Source organism: Zingiber officinale, chromosome 9A (genome assembly GCF_018446385.1).
Source record: "Zingiber officinale cultivar Zhangliang chromosome 9A, Zo_v1.1, whole genome shotgun sequence".
NCBI lineage: Eukaryota > Viridiplantae > Streptophyta > Magnoliopsida > Zingiberales > Zingiberaceae > Zingiber > Zingiber officinale.
The window spans coordinates 17,238,735-17,246,615 of NC_056002.1; the positions used below are offsets into that span (position 1 = coordinate 17,238,735).

The window sequence follows — 7,881 nt, forward strand, 5'->3', positions numbered from 1 at the left end:
GTGCCTAAGTGTTAGAGACTCTCGTACTGTTCGGGTGAGTTATAAGTGAGCTGAGCTCTCACACATCTAGACTCTTGTGCCTTTCTGCTAAGTTATAAGCGAGCAAAGCCCTCATGCCTAAGTGTCAAAGACTCTTGCACCGTTTGGGTGAGTCATAAGTGAGTTGAGCTTTCACGCCTCCAGACTCTTGAGCCGTTTAACCAAGTTATAAGTGAGCAAAACCCTCATACCTAAGTGTTAAAGATTCTTGCACCATTCGAACGAGTTATAAGTGAGCTGAGCTCTCACGCCTCTAGCCTTTTGTGTTGTTTGGCCAAGTTATAAGAGAGTATAACCCTTGCGCCTAAGTGCCAAAGACTCTATTATCGTTCGGGTGAGTTATAAGTGAGCTAAGCTCTTACGCATCCAGACTCTTGTACCGTTCGACTAAGTTATAAGCGAGCAAAGCCCTCGCGCCTAAGTGTCAAAGACTCTCGCACCATTCAGGTGAGTTATAAGTGAGCTGAGCTCTCATGTCTCTAGACACTTGAGCTGTTCGACCAAGTTATAAGCGAGCAAAGCCCTCATGCATAAGTGTCAATGACTCTCGTACCATTCGGGCGAGTTATAAGTGAGATGAGTTCTCACGCCTCCAGACTCTTGAGTCGTTCGACCAAGTTATAAGCGAGCAAAGCTTTCACGCAAAGTATCCTAGAATATCAATCTATTCGACCGAGTTTCGGATGAACTTAGTTCTCGCGCCTTGTATTACTCTCACGATAAGTAAAGCGAAGAAGTTAAGTCTCAGAGACGAAAAGTAAAGGATAACATGTACTAGAACTCTAAATTGCAGATCGGTGGTAACATCATCTAGGAACGAATCTACAATCTTTTCCCTCTGGATGAACTTATCTGAGACCTTGGTGGAAAGGTGGTCGCCCTCCTTCAGCAACTGAAGGGTCCCATCAATGTTGATGCGACCATATAGGGAGGTCCACCTGGCACGGGGTCAACTGTCAAGGTGGAGGTCAAAGTCAAAGTGATCAATGCCAGGGTGTTAAAGGGCCAGATTGAGGACAATTGCAATGGTCGGTCGGGGCATTCGGTGATCGATCGATGGGAGACATGTTCGAGCGGACCACCTGTCCAGCTAGGGGATAATATGATAAAATGATCCGACGTTTAGTGTGAAGTAGTGGGACGCTGAGGAGACCAGATAGCTTGTCCGAACGGGAGAGGATATGTTATTACACAGTCATTGCAGGGAAGAGCAACTGAAACCGACAGAGCAGAGGAGTCCTGGCCGAGCGGCTATCCAGCTTGACCAAGCAACGGGACCACCGTCGTATCTCTCGACATCCTTTTGGGAGATAATACCGCTGACACGAGGCATGGTCGACAGGCGGATCGTACAACAGAAGTTTCATTACAACAAAATTGTTAAAAGATAACACCATAAAGACAACAGTTTTAGAAAGAACTGTTGTTAATTTAGTAAAAGACAACAGTTTTTGATAAAACCGTTGTCTTTGAGCTCCCCCGCAAAAATAAAAGACAACAATTTTGTAAAAATCGTTGTCGTTGAGTAATTTTTTTAAAATCAATAATGCATTTTACAATGATTTTCTAAAACTATTGTTTTAAGCACTTTTTTAGGGCTATGACAATAGATTTGTAAACGGTTATATTTTTTTATATTATTTTATATAGTCAAATATAATGATTTATTAAAATCATTGTCTTTGACTTAATTCTTTTACTTCTTTACCTTTGAATGTTGTGTTTTGCTTTCACTCTCCGAAAAAATTTGTGCGCGTGTTTTTCCCCCTTATGGTCTGTTTAGGAGGAGGTGAGGGAAGGGGAAGGAAGGGGAAATAAGGGGAAGGAAAACTTTAAACCTCGTTTGGGAAGGAGTGAGGAAAGGGAAGGAAAGGTAAGGAAGGATAAATTTTAATCTTCGTTACCCATGGAAAGAGAGATTTTCTTACACCCCGAATTGAGGTGTAAGGATGTGGAAGGGAAAATAAAATATTTTTTATTCCAATTCTATCCCTGTTCTTAATAGTTTAAGAAATATTTCAATTTCTAATTTTACTATGTCGTCGGAATTCAATTTCTTCGCCTTCTTCACAGCTCGCTTGCTACCAGATTATTAGAGGAGGGGATCCGACACGTCTTCTAACTGAATTGAAGGAGAAACTATTTTTGTCGTCAAAATTTAAGAGGATATCTATTATTTTTTAATTTTTCCATCAAAATTTAATAAGTTTTAAAGAATAGGAATTCTCGCGTTATCTTTCAAATTTTTTTATTTAAGATTTGTAAAATCATTATTTTCATTATTTCTCATTTAATTACTTGATTATTGATAATTCATTGTTTTGTTATGAATTGTATAAAAAAATATTTTTTTATTAAAAAAATAACTAATTTAAATGATAATATAAAAAAATAATTTTATTATTAAAAATATCTAATTTATATTTATAAAATAAATATTAATATTATGAAAAAATTTTAATTTAAAAATAAGGGTATTTTTATAATTTTATCTATTTAACCTTCATTCCCCTTTCTTTCTAAACAAAATAACACATGTTGAACCCTTAAGGAGAAGTTAAATACTTCCCCTCACTTCCCCTCCCTTCTCCTTTCCTTTCTAACTTTCCCTGACTTTCTTTCTCCTCTCCTCACACGATCTCTTCGAGTTCCCTCTCCTCACACAATCTCCTCTCCACGATCTCCTCGCACGGATCTTCTCCTCTCCTCACATGTTTTTATCTTCCACCGCTCTCGACGAACCCCTCTCCTCAAAACCCCTTCCCACTCTTCGATCTCACCTCATGGCGGTGTTATAGATCTTCCCTCCTTTCTCGCCCATCGTCTCTGCCGAGCTCCAAGCCGTCGTCCTCTTCAACATCTGCGACTGCTACGTCCGCCACCCCGACTAGGCCGACGGCGTGATTGGAACCCTCCTAGGCCGATCGCTCTCTTGCTGAGTGATCTTCCTCGACGCCGACTTCTCTCTTCTGTGGCTTGGTTGGTTACTCATCGGGTTCTTGCAGCTTTTTGGTAATTTTCGTCGTTCTCGATGCCTCATTTACGGTCGGCTGTAATAGCCAGTCGCTTTGAGGAAAAAAAGGACAAAATCACCTTTTTTCTTTGTTTGTTGTTTATTTCTTTAATTTTGTTTCTTTGCAGTAAGAGTTTTCAAAAATGGGTTCTTCAAGTCATGCAAAATCAACAGCTTTGCTTTGTCTGCGACTGGGGATAGGCTAGTGCGAAGATAAGAGACACCTTTGATATGATTCCTTCCCTTTTTCTAGTGATTGACAAGGTTTAAACATTAGAAGAACTTATCTTTTTGGCAAGGGGAAGAAGGATTGATTCAAGGTGATATGAAGTTAAATTTTCTCTTTCGTGTTCATTTCAGGGGCGTGTAAATTAAGATCATAAATCTATTGAAGTGGAGTGGTGCTTCTCTCTTCCATAGGCATCTGGTTTATCAGTGAGAGATTTTTTTATTTTCCCTGGCAAAAGGTGCCATAACTAGTTTCTTTTGATAAGAACAGAAGTATGGCTTAGCAGAATATTTCATATCCAGTAGATCGTGAAGGATCCTTTCCACTTCTTTACCCATCCTTCAGTATTGGCATCAGCTATTTTGTATTTTAAACTTTGAGTTCCTGGTACTTAGGGGGCGTTTGGTTTAGGGTAATAGGAGTGGGGAATGAGAATGAGAATCATTGATTCCCATTGTTAATGTTTGGATTATAGGAATATGAATACAAATAAGGGAATGAATACTTGAAATTGGATAATAACTCATTCCCATGTACCCCCCCTTCAATGAGCCATTACCTTATTTTCATCAATCAAAATATTCCCTTATTCCAAAAATACCCTTGACTTAAAACTAAAATTTTCTCCATTAATATCAAATATCAAAATATATTTATTTATTTTTTCTTTAATATATATTACTTATCTCTTCTTATTCTCTCTCATTATATTTTCTCTCTCATCATAATTTCTCTCTCATCATTTTATCACACACTTTCTCTCTCCTATCACACTCTCTTTCCTCTTTTTTCTCATTACACTTTCTCTCTCCTCAATCTCTTCCATCACACTCTCTTCTTTTTTCCACATCACACTTTCTCTCTCATCACATTTTCTCTCTCCTCAATCTCTCCCATCACACTCTCTTCTTTTTTCCACATCACACTTTCTCTCTCATCACATTTTCTCTCTCCTCAATCTCTCCCATCACACTCTTTTTTTTCTCATCATACTTTCTCTCTCCTCAATCTCTCTTATCACACTTATTTTTTCCTCAACACACTTTCTCTCTCACCATACTTTCTCTCTCCTCAATCTCTCCCATCATATTCACTGTTTTCTTTTTCTCTCACCATACTTTCTCTCTCCTCAATCTCTCTCATGACACACTCTCTCCTCATTTTTTCTCACTATATTTTCTCTCTCTTCATCCTCTCCTATTATACTTTCTCTCACATCATATTTTCTCTCATCATGCTCTCTCCAATCACACTCTCTTTTTTCATTTTCTCTCATCACACTTTCTCTCTCTTCATTCTTTCTTATTACACTTTCTCTCTCTTCATTCTTTCTTATTACACTTTCTCTCTCATAATACTTTCTTTTTCATCATTCTCTTTCATCATATTTTTCTCTCACATTCATCTTTCTCTCACATCTAATTTTTTTCTCTTATTTTGCTTTAAGGGTAAAAAAGGAAACTTTAATTTATTCCGATAGAAGATATACAACTAACCAAACATTGTTTTTAAGAGTGATATCCATGCTCATACTCATTCCCATTCCACAATACAATGATTCCCATTCCGATTCCTATTCCTAGGAAAGAACCAAACGCCCCCTTAGCTTGTTTCATAGATTTGCAATGTCAATGTACTAAATACTCATAAAAGGAACTATTTTCGAGATTTCAATGCTCTTGTTTTTTCAAAAGGAGTCTAGTTCTTTGAAGAAAAACTACAACTAATGTTCATATGGAAGGATCGTACATCCTTAACTTGTTGCACCAAGATTATTGATTTGTTTCATCCTCCTTGATTTTACTTTGGAAATATTTCATCATTTTCCTGATTCTTCTTCTATCTCATGCAGATTTTAATTGCCTAAATGGTTAACTTTGGGAAGAAATTGATGGCTAATCGAGTTCAAGAATGGGAGAAGTATGCAGTCTTTGCTAAACTTTATTTTAGTTTCAATGCCTATATCAAGGGCTAGATATTCTGAATTATTGGATTATGCACATCCTACCAGCTTGCTTGTGTTTGCCTTTGCTGTTGACAGAATCATAGCTTTTTCAAAATTACTATTCTGAAATATCATTAATGGTCTTAACTCCGAAATCGATGAGGATGTTTTTCAATTTTTTAGCTGCATATTACTATTTTGGAATGGGCCTTATATCAAATTTATGTATACTTTTTAAATTGTGGAACCATTCATGACTCTGAAAGAATAACAAAGGTACACATATGATAACTATTGTAAAAATATATGTGTGTTTATTATTCTTTCAGAATAAGTGTTTTCATACATATAATAGTGTATTTCTTTTGATATCAATAGGTCATTGATCTCTTGGTGCCTTATTAAAGGGGTGGAAATATTAGGTTTTTTGATGGAGTTGGTGTGGGGAGGACTGGATTTATTATGGAACTAATTATCAATAATATTGGAAAAGGTTGACATGAAAGAATCAACAAGTGAAAAAGAGGAGTCTAATGAAATCCTACAAGTTGAAGATTGTGATGGGGCTTGGGTTGATAATAATTAAGTGCAATCCTACATGACATGAACTACCATCACAAGTTTTTAGTCTTTTGGCTAATGTTCATTAGTTGTAAATAGAGTTTATTTGTTTATTTGTATTGAAATAAATTTTATTTGAACATGAGACATGTTTCTTCTTTTGTGATTGTAATTCTTGTATAAGTAACATTTTGAATGACAATGATGTGGGGAATATTCTTTCTTTTGTGATTATGATTCTTTATTATATATTTATATTGAAATATGATATATTGGTATTAAAAAATAATAGTTTTAAAGACAACGGTTTAAAATCGTTGTTGTTGTCTATCACCCTCAAAGACAACTGTTAAAAATCATTGTCGTTGCCCCAAAAATCGTTGTAACTGGAAGTGTTATTAAAAGTGGTTTAAACAACAACGGTTTTAAACTGTTATCTTTTCGTTCAAAGACAACGGTTTAAAATCGTTGTAAAATTGTTGTCTTTTCATTCAAAGACAACGGTTTAAAATCGTTGTCGTAGTCCCCACTTTGAACAACACTACCAATTACAACGGTTTTAAAGGGCCTACGATAACGAATAAAATCCGTTATCTTTTAACATTTTTGTTGTAGTGCTTCTACTATCTTGTCAGGGATATGCACACCTTGTTAAGGTATGGTGTCAAATGTACTTTCTTGACATGCCCTTTCATAGGATATATTGAAGAATGTGCCCACGCCTCAAGAAGCGTGCACATCGCCCACCAGAGCTTTATATAAAGGGGGGTCCATCACCAGTGAAGGTACATGTAATTCATTGTTGGCGTTAGAGTTACTATTGCTCTGCTTTCTTCTACTATTTCGATGACTGACTTGAGTGTTAGAGAGTCAATGCCAGGGACTTCTTCCTTGGGTCGGTACTGACGTTGCTTGTTTTGTAGAGCGGTGCAAGGTGTACAGCCGGTCAGCGAAGCCGCCACATCCCCAGCTTTCGGACAGGATCATTTTGTCACTATCTGTGGGAATGTAACCTGCATCCGAATGAGAAGATGGAGGACGCTGGACAATTCACCACGGTGACGCAAGAGGAACTCAACATACTGATACAAGCTTGAGTGGCAAAAATAGTGGAGCAACAACAACAATAAGCGCCGGCCGAGCGCCAAGCGCAGGAACCCGCAGCATCAGCTGCTGGCTGATCGGCTGAACATGGAGACAGAGTGGACCAAATATCTACTCGAGGGAAGAGCAAGAAGATGACTGACACGTATGGGGAAGCATCCAATGCATCTATCCCCTTCCACCGAGCGTTGTTCAAGACCCCATCGGAGGAATGGGGCCGATCAAACATGGATCGAGGGTCTTCCTCAGATGACGCGCCCGTTCGGGACGTAAAGAAAGGGAAGGCACTGTGGGATGATGATTCACCTGAGTGAATCAATAAACAAATTTCACACAGGATTCTGAACGACCCTCTGCCCCGGCATATTCCGCTGGCGATCAGAGAATACAACGGAACTATCGACCACGACGACCACTTGACCAAATTTGATAACGCGCTAATACTTTATCAGTACACCGATAGTGTGAAGTATCGGGTCTTTCTCACCACCCTCTCTGGATCGACACAACATTGATTCAAGAGACTATTGATCGGCTTCATCCACAGCTTCAAGGACTTCTGAGTAGTGTTCCTACACTAGTTCGCCAGCAGCCGTCGCCACCAGAAGGCGAACGTGAATTTATTCTCATTGAAGCAAGAGCCTAGGGAAGCATTGAGGACCTACATATAGCACTTCAACCAGGTGACAATGGATATTTCAGCGGTCTCCTTAGATGTATTTGTGAACACCTTCATCCAGGGGCTCACCGATGGAGAGTTCTTCCGATTGCTCATCTGGAAGCCGCTGAGGGACTTCGACCACTTGCAAAGGAAGGTAACATAATACATAAACGTGGAGGAAGCTCAAGCGGCCAGAAGAAGGGAGGTGCCAAATGAACCCGCAGCAACACCTTAGCGGCGTCCGTCCAGCAGCCATCAGCCTCCCAAGGGGCCTCGATTGGGGGGAGCGCAACCACACAACGAGCCCAAGACGCATGTTGTGCAGCATG

At 38.8% G+C, this 7,881-nt stretch overlaps 1 long non-coding RNA gene across 1 annotated transcript; it reads left to right on the forward strand.

The window, feature by feature from the left end:
* Positions 1–2,643: 2,643 nt before the first annotated feature.
* On the forward strand, positions 2,644–5,500 carry LOC122020657. Its single transcript, XR_006122276.1, has 3 exons — positions 2,644–3,051; positions 3,181–3,372; positions 5,134–5,500. It is a non-coding gene; the product is annotated as an uncharacterized LOC122020657 (long non-coding RNA).
* The last annotated feature ends 2,381 nt before the right edge of the window (positions 5,501–7,881 follow it).